This window comes from Sciurus carolinensis, chromosome 7, assembly GCF_902686445.1.
Source record: "Sciurus carolinensis chromosome 7, mSciCar1.2, whole genome shotgun sequence".
NCBI classification, from domain to species: domain Eukaryota; kingdom Metazoa; phylum Chordata; class Mammalia; order Rodentia; family Sciuridae; genus Sciurus; species Sciurus carolinensis.
Window position 1 is genome coordinate 51,852,210 of NC_062219.1, and position 19,292 is coordinate 51,871,501.

General features: G+C 41.1%; 1 protein-coding gene and 1 non-coding gene across 4 annotated transcripts in view; both read left to right on the forward strand.

The window, feature by feature from the left end:
- Fyn (FYN proto-oncogene, Src family tyrosine kinase) overlaps positions 1-19,292 on the forward strand; it is a 205,639-nt gene that overhangs the window by 21,488 nt on the left and 164,859 nt on the right. For all 3 annotated transcript variants that reach the window (XM_047557945.1, XM_047557946.1, XM_047557943.1), the window contains exon 2: positions 4,588-4,627. The gene's annotated coding sequence lies outside the window, so the exon portion shown is untranslated. The remainder of the gene's footprint in view (positions 1-4,587; positions 4,628-19,292) is intronic.
- On the forward strand, positions 2,188-2,261 carry Trnav-cac (transfer RNA valine (anticodon CAC)). The gene has a single exon. It is a non-coding gene; the product is annotated as a tRNA-Val (tRNA).

Sequence of the window (19,292 nt, forward strand, 5' to 3'; positions counted from 1 at the left end):
GCGTCTGGCCCTGCCTGGTCTTTTTTGTGCTTTGGATCCTAAGTTAAGAATAACCGAAGGAACACTTGTCCCTGTTGACAGGCTTGATATGAAAGTTGCTATCAAATGGCTATTTTATCCTCATTCGCCACATACAGTTCTGAGGTTCCCACTTTAGTTGCGATTGAATAGAGCTATGATCCCTGGGACAAAAAGAAACCATTCAGATGTAACTATGTGAAGACAAAGATGTGTCCAGTAACATGCAGATGTTTTTTGGCAGGTCAATAAATACTTTAAATCTTTTGTAAGTAATAAAAGAGGTTGAGTTTAGAATAGAGAATATACTACAGCAAGAGGAAGGCATATCTCATTTTCTTTCCATCTCCCATTTTACAATCAAGCAGAAACCTGAACAGTGATTTAAATCTGGAATTCATGTATGAGCTGTGATTATGACCATGTTGTATTGAATATCAATGTCTCAATCACATTTTTTAAATAACAAGAATTGCTGTTTAATATTAAAAATAATAACAAAATTTCCAGATTTGATCTCTGTCATTTAATTTTTTTTTTTTTGTTGTTGTTGTTGTTGTTGTGCTGGGGATTGAACCAAGGGCCTTGTGCTTGTAAGGCAGGCACTCTACCAACTGAGTTATCTCCCCAGCCCGCTATAATTTAATTTGAAGCTAAAGATTCAGGATTGAACTTGAAGAAGAAGGTCATCTTCTGGTTAAGGGCCGTGTTGTGTGTGGGATGTGGTCACACTCTGCATTTATACGCTTGGTCCCCACCCCTCCAACACATGCACACCACCTCATAATACAGGAAGGAGTGGAGTCTGTTTGACTTAGTGTAGGCTCATTAACTATCTGTCACTGCCCCTTGTCGACCCTTCACTCACCCATCAGCAGAGAAAGCACCAGCGCCTGCATGTTGTAGGCACAGCACTCAGGGCCATCCTGGTCACTGGAAAGCTAGCAGTCTAACAGGGAGGTGGTGAAACAGGCCCCGCATAAAGTACAGGAAGAACACAGCAGAGAGGAAAGCTAATTCTGTAGACAAGTGTGGGCAAAGAAAACAGTGAAAAGATGATTGTGAACTGGGCCTGAAGGCTGATGAGGAGAAAATTATACTTACCCAGCAGGGTTGGCGAGATCGGAATGACAGCACTTAGCCCCGTGCCAGGCATATGCTGGAGGCTGCATCTCTTTTCCTGCCCCTCGGTGGGATAGACACAGATTGAAAATAGAGCGGTACTGTAAAAAAGTTTGCTCCTACCTCTGGCAACTTCTCAGCTGGCATATACCTTCTGCCACAATCTGACCTGTGCTTAGCCACTTCTCTGTCCTGTAGCACTACCAAGCTAGTTGCCATTCACTGAACATGTGGCCATTGCTCCTTTGACCATCTGGTTGTCCCTCTGCCTGTGCTGTCCTGTTATTGGGTTCGTGGGGCCGTGCACTGTGGGCACTTAGGAGAGCAGGGAAGCTGGAGGAATGACTATATCAAATGAGAATTCAAAGTTGTGACTTCCCAGTTTTATTTTTAGTGTACTTGTATCTTCCCCCAAAGTTGGAGGGGGGCGTGGGGTTCTGATCTAAATAGTTGGAACTAATTCATTTTTGTCCTTTGGCTTCAATTCCTGCAGTTGACCAAACATTTACAGCATTTATGATCAGCCTTTCCACTGGGGTATCTGGGTCATGTTAGTTATTTGTCAAACAAAACATTAGCAGGAAGAATAAAAGCATGAAAAATGTTCTAATGTCCCAAAGCCCAGAGTTGAACATGAAGGCAACTATTTGTAATGTCTGTATAACTGCACATGCAAGACTCTGTCTACAGACACTTACACACAGCGAGTTGGAGGGGCCTCCAGGTGTGGAAAACTAAAACTTGGATTGTCTAAGAATCAGATTTAGAATATAGATAAATCAGGAAAATGGGTCAGTATTTTGAAGAAATTATTTTTTTAAATGCAAGTCATTTAAATAAAAACTGTTTCACTTAAACATTTGATAGCCAGAACTTACTTATTCTCAATTTTTTAGAACATAACTTTTATTTAAGAAAGGTAGGTGGTTTTCTTTTTGTTGTTGCTGTTTGTTTGGTACTAGGGATTGAACCCAGGGATGCTTAACCACAGAGCAACATCCACAGCCCTTTTTTTAATATTTTATTTAGAAGACAGGGTCTCAGGGCTGGGGATATAGCTCAGTTGGTAGAGTGCTTGCCTCACAAGCAGGAGGCCCTGGGTTCAATCCCCAGCACCGCAAAAAAAAAAAAAAAAAAAAAAAAAAAAAAAAAAAAACAAAGACAATGCATACATTGTCTTTGTTGGTTAACTCCAACTGTTTATTATGTCTCACCAAGTTGCTCAGGGTTTTGCTAAGGTGCTAAAACTGGCTTTGAACTCATGATTCTCCTGCCTCAGCCTCCTGAGCTGCTGGTGTGCACAACCACGCCCACCACACTCAGCACTATGTGTGGTTTTTAAGGCCTCTGCCACTCTTCATTCCAAATGGTGTTACCATGTAAATTTTACTTTTAGGAAATTCATTTTATCCATTCTTATCCTCTTTGAAACAATGGGACTGGCGCCTGAAAATATCTCAAGCAGTCTTGCTTGGAAGTTGTTGGCGTTAAGGCTGTGGCGTCCCTCTTCAGGTTTGTGGCTACGGGATGATGCATACATTGTCTTTGTTGGTTAACTCCATCTGTTTAGTATGCCTGAAAAAGAAATTGGATGATGCTGTATACACAAATGGAGAATAAGACTGTGCAGTGGTGAGCCAGCAGCTCCAAATGGCCTTCCAGTTTTCCTACTGGTATCAGTAACTGAAGTACTGTGGAGCAAAGGCTCATTCCTTCAGAGCCTATTGAGAATTGGGCACCCTGACTTGTTGCAATACTGCCTGAGATATGCAATATGCCTGAGATATGCAATATGCAAGTTTCTTTTCTACCCTGGAAAAGGGTAAAGATTCTTCAAGGGTTCTTTCTGTGGCAGATGAAGGAATCTTCCACTTTGCAAATAGAATACTTCTTGTCATGACCTATAAATCAGAACAGCTCTTCTAACCTATATTAGAATGTTTGAGAATGGAAGTCAAACTTCCACAGTAAGTATGTTCCCTTTGGTGAAAAGTTCTCAGTGCTGAATTGCCCTTCTCTGGTTATAGGGAGGCAAATTAAAATTTCTGAACAAAGAGAACTTCCGTGTTTTAAAACACAACAGTGTCTAGCATTCTGATGGGTTAGCCAGAAGAAAGGTCATATGTTTTGATGTCTCCTTGGTTAGGGCAAGACAGCATGTCTCAGAAGCCCGAAGAGGTGGGTTGCTAAGGTACCGCTTTAGTGGTATGCTTATTAGCACATTCTCTCCCTCCAGCCTCCGTAGTGGTCTCTTGCTTGTCTGTAACAAGTTCATGATTTGAATGCCCATCTTAGAAAACAATACATGAGTCTCTAATTCTCTTCCCCATGGTCATTTTTTTTTCCCCTTCATTCTGAGTCATCTTTGATTAAACTAAACAAAGATGTTACTGTTAATTATATGTCTTTTCAAACAGTGTAAAAATTCTCATGTATGTGTCAGGGGTTGCTTTTGATGGGGATAGTAATTTATAATGGGGGTGTTTTAAACCATGGACCAGGAAGAAAAATGCTGAGAATCATACTGAAAAGTACTTAAGCATCTCTACTAAGACAGGAGAAATTGTTTCTGCCTTTTTAAGATCTCAGGTTCTCCAACTCAAACTTCACACTTTGCCTTCGTATAATTGTTGTCAACATACTCCATATAACCATTTGTATTATTCCCATTAGATATTTTATTAAAACTGAAGTTTTATTGAAACAGCTAAAATTTCAAATGATAAATTGATGTACCATAATATTGGCAGGTTGTAGGCAAAGTGCAGAAACAAACTGGAAATCTGCCATCCTGCCCCTGGCACTATAAAGATGATATGAAGTGGTTATGGGTATCCTCAGAATCTGCTCAACCTTGCCAGGGGGCTGGCATAAAGTTCTAAGTAATCCTGGGCTGGAGTTCCATGGACAAGCTGGTACTGGTTGGTGGGTTGGCAAACCTCTGGCAGAAGGGAACCCCACCTGTGGGAAACAGAGGCCATTTCAAGAAGGCTGGTGTGACAATAAGGCCTACCTACAGTAAGACAGGAAGTGGGGCATATATGGGCCCTTTCAAAGAGATGTAAGTCAAGAGGTAAGTTGAGTAAGACCTTAAAAGACTTGTTTTTAATGTTCCCACCATGGACAACTTATGGAGACCCCGAAGAAGGTACATAGGCACACATGTGTACACACTCAGGGATTCCTTCCTTGTTTTCCTGCCTCCAGAGAGTTAAAATCTCATCCTGGCTTCCTTTGGTGGTATGGGGCCAGGTCTTTGCAGTTTCAGGCAGGTGTTTGTGGCAACTGTGACTTAGCAACAATTGTGTGAATGAGAAAAAGTTCATGGGCAATTTGGTAGTCTGCAACAAATGGAAATTCTGTGGTGGTGCTTTGTGGGTGGTTTACAGGAACAGAGTGCTTGATTTTCTTTTGATGTCTCACTATTCGTTTTTTCTCCTTCTACAGTTTTTTGAAGAAGCAGGATGCTGCTCTAGACGTGGAAAAAGTAAGTTGACACATTTTGCACCAAAGGCATGTGCCTTGTGAGTTAAGAAGCGTCTCCTGTGGCAACTTAGGTCAAAGTTCACTTTCACCTTGGGGTTGCAGTGACGTGCCTAAGTTTCTAAGAGAGAAGTTGGGTTGGGGATGGAACTGGTACATGAAATAGAAAGAAAATCTTTGTTCACTTCAATTCTGGTAATTTTGAAAACATATTTATCTATAAATTAGGTCTCTCCACACCCAAAATAGAATGGAACAGCTCTGTTCCATGGCTGTTGACCCTTGGGGCTGCTAAGGGATAGGGAGTACTTTGTCTTCAGACTGGTTAAGGGACTTCCCTTTAGTCCAGTCATGGTTGTATTTTCTTCCACTCTCAGATGGCTACTGCTTACCTCTGCCTTAGTGGTACCTTTAAATTGTGGTCACTGTGTAACAGGTCATTCATTTGCTTAACATTTTTGGTGCCTGCTGAGTGTTAGACACCGTACTGGACTCTGTTGAGGCAAAAATGAATGTGACAGACAATTACTTTGTAATCATGGTACCATCCAATAGAGCTATGCAGATGGGGCTCAGGAAGCTCAGACTGAGGGCTGGGCTGTCCAGAAAGCTCCTTGATGGAGGACTTGAGTGAATGAGCCATGTACTCATCTCTGCTTGCTCTTCTCTCATCTCCTAGGGTCCTCAGATTCCTCAGAAAGGCTGACCTGGCAGAGGTCTCAGTGGCTACCCAGGGAATCCTTTCTGCCCAGCCACATTGCTTGGGGTGTCATTTTTAGCTTTCTGAGTTCCATTCCTCTATTCCCTGGCCCCTCATGGGGTTATTTCTCATTTTGAATTTGAAGGCAAGACAGGTTCTTCTCCCTGAACTAGAGCCATTCTAATGCAGCCAATGTAGCTTTAAGTTGAGGAAGCATATTGTTTTGTAATAATTATGAGCAGCCCCTGACCTTTGACTGCCTGCAGGCTTCTAGTGTCTACAGAATGGCCTACCCTCTACTTTGAGTCATGGGCTTTTCAGCTCAAACAAACCAGAGGAACTTAGGGAAATAGACAGACTCTTGTCCTGATGAGACAGAGGGAGCCTTTTCAGAATCTTTGTGCAATTAGATAAGGCCCATGAAGGTCAGAGGTTGCAAAGGCTCTGCCCCATGGGAGGTCAGCACTGTGACCTTCCTGGGATAGCCCAAACCCACAGCAGGCTGGGGCATCCAGGAGCCAGGTACCACCTCAGGGCCTTATAGCAGAGAGCAGCTGGGACACCTGGCAGTGACAGTCCAGGAAACAGCTGGTGTTACCCAGGCTGCACAGCTTGCCCTGCCTTGTCCAGCTCAGCCAGAATGAATCCTACACCCACAGGAAGGTTAATCTGGGTCCCCAGTACCAGGCCAAAGCCAGGAAAACAGTAGGGCTCAGTAAATGGGGTGGGGGCCTGATTGGAAGAAGTTAAACCCTTGCTTCAATTGTGCTGTGAACTTGCTGTAAGACCTTAGGCAAATCATTTCTCCTCTCTGAGCCTCATTTTTCTCATCGGGAAAGTGGTCCCTTTTTTGGGTCCAAGTAAAATTATTAATTTTTTTTACTTGGAAACACAAACCGCCACATTTTTTTTGTTTGTTTGTTTACTGGCTTGGGTCTTGTACCAAATGGAAAAAGGGCCAGTGGCCACCAATTTAAAGAGAACTTGATAAGGCCAGCCATGGAGCCAGCCACGGAGCAGGAGCTCTGGGAAGGCAGAGTCTCGCCAGCTCTATCTCCTGCTGCAACACTGGTAGCAACGAGTGTCCAGCAAAGGAGGGACAGGTGTGACTGACCCTGTCCTGTGGGTATTTGTAAGTACTGGGGGAGTTCAAAATAAGGGAAGCTAAGGAAGGGGTGAAATTTTTCTTGGGAAGAAAAGTGAACTTTGAGCTGCCTGTAAAGGCCTCTGCCTGCTTCCTCTCAGTCAAGCAGTTAGTGACCTGAAAAACTCTTGACCATCTTAGGGGCATTCTCTGTTTGAAAAGCTCTGATCCAGAATCTTTATCTACTGTGAATAGAAGGCTATTGAGCACTATGTACCAACTCTTTTTCACAATGTATACCTGCCATAATTTGAATCTCATATAGGAGGAGTGCTTCTGTTGTATAATAAATGATACCTGTTGGCCAGCCCAAGTGAGACAAAGCACTGACATCATTGTGTTTTTTAAATGGATTCTTGCATTTCCTCTTATGGTTGAACATTTTTGTAATGACAGAACTCTATGGAAAGGAGCTGTATTTGACATGTCAAAGCTCAAACATAAATCAGCACAGTTCTAAATTACTCAGTAACTATTATTTATTGAACTAGTGCTTTGTATGTGTTACACTTACCTATTATAACAGTCATTGAGGAAACCTTGTCCCTTGCCATGAGTTGCTGGAGGTATTGCAGTTGTAGCCAGGATTCTAATCAGATGTTTTCCCCATACTCCTCCTTCCCTTGGAATTGATAGAATGTTTGAAACAATGTATTTGTGCGCCCTCTTCTAAAAAGTTTTACCACTAAGTAATGACAAAGCAGTGTCACTTTCTAGACATATCTTCCTTGACATTTCCCCCTTAGCCTGAATGTGGTTGCCCTATTACTATGTAGTTCTTAAAGTTGACTTTGGAGTTGTGTAGTTATTTGTACAATAGCTGTCTCATAGTTCTGTTCCCTGTTGAACTTAAGCTTTGTCAGCTCAGAATCCTTATCTGTGCTAATCCTAGCAGACCCTCTAAAATGTTGACCACAGACATGAATGAATGACACGTGACTAAATTAGGGGTGATGAGAGCCACTGAATCCACTTTGATATGTGGCAAAGTAAAAAATCTCATTTTACACCTTGGAAATCATGATTTCTTTTCTCCATCTAGGGATTTTATCTGTGAAAACCATGCTTGTTAATAGCATTATATGGAGATAAGATAATCACTCCTTAGCTTTCTCTCCAAAAGTGCAAAATTTCAAGTAAATGAAGAGATAATTCTTAAGAATGAAGAAATATGGGCCCATAAAGAGTTCAGAGATAAAAGAGGGAGAAATCTTAAGGGCACAAAGGAAATATGAAATCTTTTTTTTTTTTTTTTTTTTTTGTACTGAATCTTCTAGAATTCTTAAGGGATACAGTCTGAATATGGTCCCCATAAATCACTGCTTGAATGTACAAAGTATATTTTCTAAAAGCAAAATCCATATTCTTTTGAATTATGGAGAATATGTAATTGAGTTATGTGAGAAGAACAAAAATGTACTTTTTTGTATAAAAAACTGATTAAATTGAGTCATCCTATTTAGTAATTTAAATTATGATTTAAATGGATTTGATTAAAAAGACATCTACTTTGGTCATTACTACTCTCAAAGGACTGAAGAGAGAGGTTTGATTTTCATGTGTCCAGGATGGCCTTTGTTTAGTGTGATTAAAAGTGTTTGCCATGAGTGTCCCTTGTCATTTCTGCAGTTTCAATGTGACCAAGAATTCTTGTATTGCCATTCCAACTGTTCACAGGGTTTTAGACAGCTGCATTCAGGCCACAAATATGGCCACAAATACTGCTGCCTAGTTGATAGACACAGAAGTCTTCCAAAACAAAACCTGTCATTTAGAAAGAAAAGTAAACAGAAAAATTACCTTCTGTTTTAGAAATGTTTCATTTTCCTCTGAGTGAACCCTTCAAAATGTATTTGTCTGTACACATGAAATGTACGTTGCAGGTTGTTCCATTTTCCAGTTGTGGTTTGGTTTTAATCTGAAGTCCTAAGAGAAATGATAAAAAATAACCTAGATTCTTAATAGTGGGGCTAATAGTCTTGTGTGTTGCGGGGGTGATACGTAGTTCTAAAGAGTTGAAGGTTTGAAATTTGAGCCTGAGTGTGGAATTAAGCTTTAAAGTCACACATATATGATTCTTACACAGTTCGGCAAGAGGTTGAAAAATTAATTCTATGTATAAGTTTTTCCTTTTGTAGGGGAAATGGGATTCCCTGGGGTCTGGAGGTCAGTGTATTTATATGGGTTATCCAAAAGCTTCAAAATGCTGCTTGTAGGTTGGCATGAGGATGTGTCTCCAGTGCGAATGGGGGAGGCGGGTGGTTTGGGGGTGCACCACCTGCCTGTGTATTCTGATTGCTTTAGGGAGGTGTGTGAGAGAGAAAGGGAAGTTGAGGAAGGAAGAACAGCTCACTGCCACCTGTGTTATCATTCTTCTCCTGATGGGGAGTAAGGGACACTGGGTACTTGTAGGTACCTTCTGATGACTGGGGACTGGAGAGGGCAGCTCCTGAGAGCAGGTGGGAGTTGTCTTATAGATTCCCTGGTGCATGTGCTTAGGGACTGTAGGAGGTCAGGTTCACATTTGTTTTCCATGCCCCTATCCCAACCTCACACCCAGACTGAATGGCAGGATGATGACTGAGCAATGGAAGGACCCAGCCTCAATATATAACTGAGTAAGGGCCACATTTTATACAGCCCACATTCCCAACCACTGGGTTCAGGAAAAGGGAATGGCTTTGGGCTGGGAAAGAGAGAGCATGAGCTAGAAGGAAGGAGCATGCTTAGAGTTCTGTTTTAGACTCAAAGGCAGACATTTTTAGTCATGGACCAAAAATAGTTGTTATGCATCACCCATAATAACTGACCAACTTTCTTTTACATAAATCTCTGGATTGTAAAAGTGCTACTGTCTAAGAAGAAAAAACATGCCCTCTGCCAATTTGAATTTTTCAAGATAATAAAAGGTTCCTCTTTCTAAACGTTATAAACTCAGGCAGATATTGATGACAGTTGGAAAAGCGACAGATAAAAATGTTACCCTTGTGAGTCAAGGAAAGAGCTGAAAATTTTGGTGTGGATTGTTGAGTCTTTGATACAGAATAGTTCATTCATTCATTCTTCAAATGTTAAGGAATACCAGTGGCCACATGTTGCCTTAGCCACTTGCCCCAGTTTGCACACGAGGAGGATGAAGCTGGACAGAAGTGAAATGATTTGCTCAAGGACTGACTCTAGGAAGCAGCCAGATCCCAAAGTACTACTCAGACTCAGCACATTCTTCTCTTACCACTTCACAGTGGATGTTCTCCTGCACCGATACTTAGCAGAGCAGAAGACCAATGAATCATTATTAACCTGTGTAATTTAGCTGGCCTTTTTATACACATCTTTTTTTTTTTTTTTTTTTCACTGAATTTAAAAGAACTTCTCCCTTATTTGTGACTTTTAAAGTAGTAATCATGATATTTTTCAAGAAGCAATTAGAACCTCAGTCAGGAATCATCTCTTTAAACCTGACCTAGCCCTGTGAGATGTTCCCCGCTGCTGATGGTATGAGAGGATTTTCCAGGGATGACACTCTTTAGAAAACAGGAGTGGGGGAAGCCTGTGGGATACTCATTCTCTTTCTGGGGCTGTTCCCAGGCGTGGGGATCATTTTGTTACATTCTTTATCTTAGTAGCATTCGTCATTCCAGAAGACAAGAGCTGGGTATTGCCAGGAATGAGCCGGGAGAGACACTGGCCTTGTTACAGTAGAGAATTGAGAGAAGCCTCACCTACATTGTATCATTTGCTTTACAAGGAAGCTTTCTTCTGTAGCTGGGAGTTTCTGTGTGATTTGTTTCTGCAGCCAGGCCTGCTGGGTAGAGGTTGGCATCATTTGGTCATCTGCCTTGCATAGACTTATTGTCTGCTGAAATCACATGTGAAGGAAAGATTATTAATAAAATACATGGATGAATGACTTAAACCACGGCTTTGTCACTGCCCCTGAAAACTTTTAAAAGAAGAGCTGCCCTTGTTCTGAGATAGATATGGTGTAAAATACACAAAAATTCAACCTTATGGGCTGGGGATATAGCTCAGTTGATAGAGTGCCTGCCTTGCAAGCGCAAGGCCCTGGGTTCAATCCCCAGCACCGCAAAACACACACAAAAAAACAAAACAAAAAATTCAAACTTTTTCCTTAAAGAAGGTTGTTATTGCCCACTTTTAGACCACAATAAATTTTTATTTAAGCAGTAAACCTCTTTTTACGTTTGCTGTGGCTGCCATAACAAATTACCACAAGCTTGGTGGCTTAAGACAACTGAGATTTCTTCCTTCACAACTTTAAGAGCAGAGGTCCAATGTCAAGGTGTCAGTAGGGCTGCACCACCTCTGAGACTTTGGGATGAATTCATTCCTTCCTCCTTCACTCTGACCGCATGGCTCCAGTCTCTGCTTCTGCCTTCACATTGTCCTCACCCCATCTGTCTCTGTCACATTTCCTTCTGCATCCCCCTCATAGGGACATCTGTGATGGTTTGGGAGTCTGCTAGATAATCCAGAATAAATTCTTCTCTTAAGATCTGAGCTTTATTACATTTTGCCACATTAGGTATTATCTACAGGTTGCAGGGATTAGATATTGAATGTCATTGGAGGGGAAGCTGCTGTTCACCATGCCTTCCATTTGAGAATTTCTATCTTTTTCTTTTGCTAAAACATAAAGCTTGTGACTACTTATTCCATACATTACTTCTGTCAATTTAGTTTTCTTGGAAGTGGGTACTTGCAAGATCTAAAAATTGATCTTTTCTCCCAGGCCTCAGAACAGGTTAAGGCCCTGCTGGTCTTCTTTATTCAATTGAGATTAATGTAAAGAAAAGAAATCCTGGACCCTTAGAGCTGGGAGTGGCCTTTGAACTTATACCCTCTCAGTCTTAGGGGGAAACTGAGGCTGAAGATGAGGGTCACCCCAGTCAGGAGCAGAGATAAGACAAGCACTTCCTACTCCAGTGCAGCCGTCTCTCCTCTGCTGCCCCAGACCTGTAAGCTGTCTCTTGCACAAGCCTCTAGGTCATCATCCTTTTGAGAGCCCTTCAGTACCTGAAAACCTCACCTCGAAAATCCTCCTTTCCTAGGCCAACAGCTCGACTTCTTACAGCTTCCTTACCTCAGCTAATGTCAGGCTTGCTGTCATTCTGGTCACTTCCTCTTTGATATATTCCTCTTTGAAACCATGGCACTGGGACATGAACACAACACTTCAGAGATGGTTTGACAAGAGCAGAGTGAGGGGTCATTACTAGGTCTCATGAGATGCGCATGTTCTCTGCATCAGTATGTGCTATACCAGTGCAGACCAAGGTTGCACTTCTAACTTAGTCACCCTGTCACATCTTCAGCTTGTGTAGAGCTTGTGTTCGGTGGGAAAAAAAACCTTAGGAATTCTTAAATACAAATTGTTTTATATGCATTCTCTTTCCATTTGCTATACAATATGTGAAGCTGTGTTGGTAGCAGAATGGGATCAACTTGGACTTAGGATGGAGTCCAGACAGGGGTGAAGAGAAGAAATAGCATATGAGCTAGGACATACTCATGGGGGTGGTTTCAGCTGCAGTGGTGCATAGGAGGCAGTTTGGATGGTCTGGGGAGGTATAGCACCAGGGAATCTCTTCTACAGATGGCCTTCTAGATGGACAGATATTTGGCAGCAGAATTGTCTGGCTGAGCCAGTCCTGGACCAGCTGTGGTGAGTGTAGGTATGTAGGGACTCCAGGCAGGAAGCTAATCCAGAGTTGAGTCCAGCATAACCAGCTCCAGAGTCAACTACTACAGTGACCTGGAGTCCAAGAGAGTAAAAGGAAACCCTAGTCAAAGTCAGAGTCATAAAATTGATGCAGTTCTGAATATTTATGGCCTAGAGCCTTATCCATGGCCTAAAGCCCAGGAAAGGGGTTCACTGGTAGAACTTGTAAGCAGGGTGAGTTGTCCCAGCTGAGCAGTTTGGAGAATTTGAGGCAGATGATGATACTGTCCTAATGTGCACACGTACCCATGCACACATACAAGAGGTTTTTTACAATTAAAAGCAGGATTTTATCACTTTTTTGTGTGTTTTTTATTTGATACTGTGTGTGTCATTCTGGACAGTTGTGGCTATTGTTCTAGCCTATTGAAATTTTTTGGAATCTCTGTTCTTCCAATGAATACATTTGTGAACTCTAAGGACATCTTGATAAAAAACATTATTTGAGGAAAAACAAATGTGCAAAACCCTGAACCAAGGACCTACCTCAGGTCAGTGTTTCTCTTCTTCATTGTTGGTGCCCTTGGCTATGGCCATTTAGTCAATTCTAAGTCTACCAAACTGAATTATCACTTAGCCCAGAATTTCTCATCTTGCGCAGATTTTTTTTTTTTTTTGTACTGGGGATTGAACCCAGGGGTGTTTAACCACTGAGCCACATCTCCCAGCCTTTTTTATTTTTCATTTTGAGATATTGTCTCACTAAGTTGCTCAGGGTCTCCCTAAGTTGCCGAGGCTGGCTTTGAACTTATGTGTGATCCTCCTGCCTAGGCCTCCTGAGCAGCTGGGATTACAGGCGTGCCACCACTGTGCATGGCCCTGAATAGATTTTTGAGTGACTGTCCAGAGCTTTGCTAACATCAGGGTGTTCTACCTCTATGGTCTGTCACTCTGATAGTCCTGTGAAAATGCCCTGAGATGGGGCAGTAACATGGGGAGGGCAAGCTGGCTACTGCTTTGAGCACTGAAGTAGCTGGATGTTCTCAGTGGTGTCAGTAGGTTTAAATCCTAAGCCCCTCTTTCTGTAACATACCCACATGCTAGCCAAAGGGTGATTTTTTTTTTTTTTTTTTTTAAGGGCTTGAATTCTATATTCAGTTGTAGAGTACTAATCTGTGTTTTAACGGTTCACCTCTACTAAAGACTGATTCCTTATGTGTAGTCTGTGGAAAACTGCCCCCACTATCAGGCAAACACAGCTCCTTCCTGGAAGAGGTAGGGGTGTTCATTAAATTGTGAAATGTGCCACTACTGAATAGAGTCAGAGTGTAGAGTGAAAAGAAAGGAAGCAAGAGTGTCCATGAGGATCATTTTTGTTAACAGTGGGGATAAAACAGCTTGTTTACGTGATCTCTCCAAGTAAGACGGCAAGAGAAGAGTTTCAAGAGTCAAACGTGAGGCAAGGTGATGTCCTGAGAAGGTGTATGGACCCAGGGGCTTCAGGAAGTCCTGACTGGCATTGAAGAGCTGTATGAGGTTGGCTGTGGAAGAAGCAGATGATCAGCAAGTATAAAACTGACCCTGTGGTGAGTGTTGAAAGCGGAGAGTGTGGAGGGTCGTGAAACTGACACAGGGGGACTCCAAGCAGGACATGCCAGTGAGGGGAGAAAATCATAATCGCTTCCAAACTCTGTTGGAGGCCCCCCTTTCCATGGGCAATCCAGGCGGGGATTGGTAACTTCCAGCTTTGCTGTGGGGTAGACTTAACAGTTCATGGAAGGACAAGCCAGAAGAAAGATTCCTTTCCCCATCCTAGTTTTTTTTTTGTTGCTCTGTTAACAGAGATTTAGTGTTGCTATAGTAATTTAGGACAAACAATACCTTTGTGTGGGGAAGATTTTTTTTCTATCTTTAGAATAATCTAAAAAGGTAGTCTGAAAGGTAGTCTTCTGGGCTAGGGAAAACAGTAATTAAAAAATAAATAACAGCCACTTTGCCTATTATGCTGTTATCATATGAAGGAAAACCATTATTTTCTCTCTCATGAAAGTGCTTGATATGCATCCCAGTGTTGCTTATTGTAAAAAAGTATATTTGATAATTAATGGGGAAAGACACTGAGTAGCCCTGAGGTATTGAAAATGACTTAGCAGTTGTTATGGTGATCCATAGTGAGGTTTTAGGTGGGGAGGACTCGCAGGTAAAATATCAAGAGTCCTTTTTCATATATGGTCCATAAATTGGTAGAACAAAACACTTAGAGTTACCATGATATTTGCTATATCTTCTCATAATTATATTAATTAATATTGACTACCAGCCAATCAAATAACTTCTTTATTATTCAGTTTCTACAGTGGCCATGAGGAAAATATAATTAGGTTTCTGTTTTCTAGATGGTACTATTTTATAATAACAAATCTTGCACAATGTTGTTTCAAAGAAAAAAACCAAAAAGTTTCCAAAACAACCATTTCAGACCCAACAGTGGCAAATGCATCAGTTCAGGAAAGAGCACATCTTCTTGGTTGGAAAACAGTTGCTCTTTATTTTCTTTGGGAACGTGAAGCCCAGATCCATGTCTGAGGCCTGTTTGCGTGTAAATGTTAGGTAGCCGTCATTCCACCCCTGACATTTAGCCTTGACTACCCGTTCCTATTGCAGTTCAGAAGTAAGACACGAGAGACAGATTTCTGCTTCCTCTTCTATCAGTGTATCCCTATTATCATCAAGACTGTTCTCCACCTGAATGGGAGGAATTGGCCAACTCAGATGCCTTTCTCCTTTTTTTTTTTTTTTTCCTTTCCTCATAGCAAGGTCCCCAAGTCCAGATTTTGTCACCTTTCACTTTGGAATTTGCCTGGTATTTCAGACTTGTCTTTCAACTTTTCTGTTTTCTGAATTCAGAATTCTCCACTGGTGGCATCCTAACCTGGCCCAGTGACAGTAGCACAGTGTCTTCTCTTGGGGCTGAATTTCACATACGCTTCACAATGTCTCATTACCTCTGCATAAGCCTTTTCTTATTTCTCTTGTGATTTTTTTCCCACATTCATTCTTCACTTTAGCATGCATGATTTTTTGGTTTTTGTGGGTTTTTTTGTTTGTTTGTTTGATCAATGAAAATAGACTCATTAGGATGAAAATGGAGATGTGCTGTTCTGTTTTCATGTTGTGATGCAGATGGTCTGAAACAATTTTTGAAGAAAATTCAAATCACCAACATCCAGATCTCTAGGGCAGTAGTTATAATTTATGTGTTTGCAAGTAGTCTATTAAATTGGGGAGAAATTTTGAAATAAACTATTTGCTAAATTCATTTACTTTTTTTCTTTTGGGATTGAGAATTGAATGCAGAGGTGCTTTACCATAAACTATATCCCTAGTCCTTTTTTAAAGTTTTTGAGAAAGGGTCTTGCTAAGTCACTGAGGCTGAACTTGAACTTGTGATCCTCCTGCCTCAGCCTCCTAAGTCTCTGAGATTGCACATACCCACCATTGTGCCTGGCTTCATTTACTTTTGAAATCACTTAAGAATTTTAATTTTTGAGTAGGAGATAGAAGTTTTTTGAATAAACATTTTTGAAATAGAATAAATCCAATGAGAACTCTTATTTTATCTACTCCTAACTGAGGGTAGAGCAGGAAAAAAAAAAAAAAAACCTCTGAGTTTACTCTTATGAAAAAGGTTAGAGAAAAGATGGAGAATTAAGCCAAGGCTGAGAGTCTGAGTCTGAAAGATGGGTGGGTCTGAGACTTCCTATAGGAAGGAAGAAGGGGTGGTTTGGGAAGTCAGTAGTAATGGGCTGCTACCTGCAAAGACAGTGGTAGCAGGAATGCAGTGGACAAGCTTGAAGGCTTCTTGTGAGCAGAGGCTACCCTGGGGCTGGTTGGGTGGAGGAGACCTGGAGCAACGCAGCTCTTTGGTACAACTCAGCAAATGGCAGTGTACTCTGGGTGGATGAATTGAAAGTGTGTTCCCCTTCCTCCAGGTGGGCTTCAGGTCCCCTTGAGCAAGGTTGGTACCACCTTGGGAGCAAGACATCACTACTACCTTTACTTCCCATCAGTGGTAGGAAGCTGGATAAACCCTGCAGGCGAGTCCCTGTGGAGAGCAGAGGACAATATGTTGGGTCCTCAGGATCAACACATTTGATTGGAGCCAGTGTGCAACCTGAACCAAAGGCCCAAGTAGAGGCTCTGCAGAGTTTCAGAGTCCTGGGAACAAAGTGCAGAGGCAGGGTATCCTGGAAAATCATTTTTATTATGATATATACAAAGGAATATATATGTGTACAAAGGAATGTATGTGTGTGCATACATACATGCATCTATGTTGTGCACAAGAGAGAATGAGAGAAAAAAAATGCCTCACCCCACCCCCATCCTGCTGCATAAAAACTAGAATATCACCAGTACCTTGGAAGTTCCTATACACCCGCTAGCCCCAAGCAGCACCCCTCTCCTTCAAAGGAACTGTTGTGAATTTGGTGTTTGTCATTTCCTTATTTTTCAGTGTACTTTATTTCCCTTAGTAATCTAATATTGTTTTATTTACCTTGGAGCTATATATAAATGATACTTGCTTTTTTTAATCAGCATTTTTTAAAAGATTCATCCCTATTGATGCATGAAGCACTGTACATGAAATGCACTTACTTTTGCTGCTGTATAGTATTCTATTATATGCGTATACCCCAATTTATTTATCTTTTCTCCCTTCAACAAATAGTTGGGTCATTTCCAGTTTCTTTCTTTGTTTCTTTCTTTTTTTTTTTTTTTTTCCTACTTTTTAGCAGAGCTGCTATAAACATTCATGAATGTGTATCCTGCCACAGCTTTTCATTATAGGGAAGAATTTCTGGATCTTGGAGTTTATGCACCTTCAACTTTACTGGATAATACCAAATTGTTTTTCAAAGTGGTTGTACCATTTGACATTCCCATTGAGGGACCATTCACTTCTAAGAAGGGGAAGTCTGAAGAAAAGATGAAATGCAGGATTAGCTAATCGTTGGAGAAGAAAAGGATGTCATTTGGTTCTGGTGAAGTACGAGTCCCCACCAAAGTATGGGGTAAAACAAGTTGGGGAAATGAAGAGAAAGGTGAAGGTTTTAAGCCATCCCTACGTAAAGAATGAAAGGTTACCTTGTGTAGACAGTCACACAGTCATAAGGGAGCAGACTGCATTTTGGTAGGAATGGAAGTACACAGTTCTCTCCGTTTTCACTCGGTCCTCTCTGAGCAGCAAGGACCTTTAGTGCACCAATGAGCAGATGCTGCCAGGCATAGAAATGTGCTGTTTTTACATCAAACTGATGGTGGCATGGATTTTAATAAAGCTTTCAGAACAGGTATCCACAAAGAGGCACAAAAATATTTTGGAGATTATTTTTCCCTAAACACAGAGATTTTTCTGCTATCCTTTGTGTCTAACAAATTCAATGAACTTAGACCAGATTTGACAGTTGCTGTCTCTTTTAATCTCTGGGCTACTTAATGCGAAGTCAGAGCTGCTCTGGGGTTGCCCATTCATTCACCTGACCTAAGGAAAAAAACAGGTCTAGGGCATTTTGAATAGCAAATTAACTGTGGAATATGACACAGTCCTTGATGAGCACATTGGCTTCCTTTTTATGTTCTGACTACGCTGATATGTAAAGGTTGTGTTTTCTTTTCAAAGAATTTCCATTCCTTCTAATGTAGATTTTAGTACGGATAACTTCTTTTGTTGGCATTCCTGTGAAACTGAAAGTAGAGCATTAAATCATTAAAAGCACGTGGTCTCTGAAGACTCAGAGGAGCAGCTTTTTTTAACTTGTTATTTTTAGGTCACTCTTCATTAATAACATTCATCAGATTTATTTGATTCTAGGCCAGAGAGATCGCTGATAGTGGCATTTTCAGAGTATTTTAATCACAGGTTGTCGTGATCTGTTGACTAGGATGTCTATTTGAAACTTTCAATGGTGGCCAGTACATATGTGGGGAGGCAGCGTGGTGTTCTGGAAATAACATTTGTGCTTTGCCAAAAAAAATTGAAAAAAAACTTGAGTGTCCCACAATTGAGGTTTCATTATGTAAACCGTGATATTTCACGAACTATCATTTGTTAGTAAAATGGTGATTATCAAAATTTCTAAATAAGTTGGACAATTGTTTAGGTTGTTAAATAGGAAGAAATCAGATAAAAAACTATCTGTGGAATGTGAACCTAACTGTGAAGGCAAAATGCCTATGTAGAAAAAACCCACAAAATCTGTACCAAAAGGCTAACAGTTATATCTAGGCTATGAGATGATGGGGATTTTCTTCCCTGTGTTTGTTAATGTGGTTGTATAACTTTTATAGTAAATTTAATTAAAAGGGTAGACTTAAGAGAGATCAATCTGGATTCAAATTGCTACCCTACCATTAATCAGCTATTTGACCTTGGGCAAGCTACTTAACTGTGGAGTTGTCTACCTTAGGAGATGAAAGGTATCTATCCCTTCATGGCCATTGGTAGTTAAACAGGGTGATATTCCTAAGGCAGTAGCCAGTATGTGGTTACTACCCTTCCCAATCCCCCCTTCTCTGGTAAAAATGACTTCATTATTCATATCCAATGGCCAAGACTGATGCCTGGTTTCTATTTTGTCCAGTTGTGGTCTGACTTTGACCTCAGTAAACACATATGACCTCTTGGAACTTCTGTTTTAGCAATGACAACTGACAGTAATTTTAGAGAAGAGATTGATGAGTAAGAATTCTTGGCCTTATGTGACAAGAAGGAAAAATTGAAGAACCGAACTTCCTAAAAACCTAGAGTTTCAGCTGTTCCAGTACATGTATTTGACTGACAGAAATATGCTTGATAATTTGAGGACATCCTTGTTAACTTCTTTCATCTAGTGGGGAGGAAATACGTTAAATGTTTGCTAAACAGGCTAGTGATTTTCTTGGCTCTGCCAAATTCTTTGAAGAGAAAGGTACAAAACAGCTATCCCCAGAGACTGTTTGTGAGCCCTGAGATGTTACAAGACCCTAATAATATTGAGATGATTATGTTTAGCAGTTTGGCGTAAACAGAACAAGAGATACTCAGTGAGATCCTAGTGTCCAACTTATTTCAGGGTGAGTTTACTCAGGGGATGGGGAGA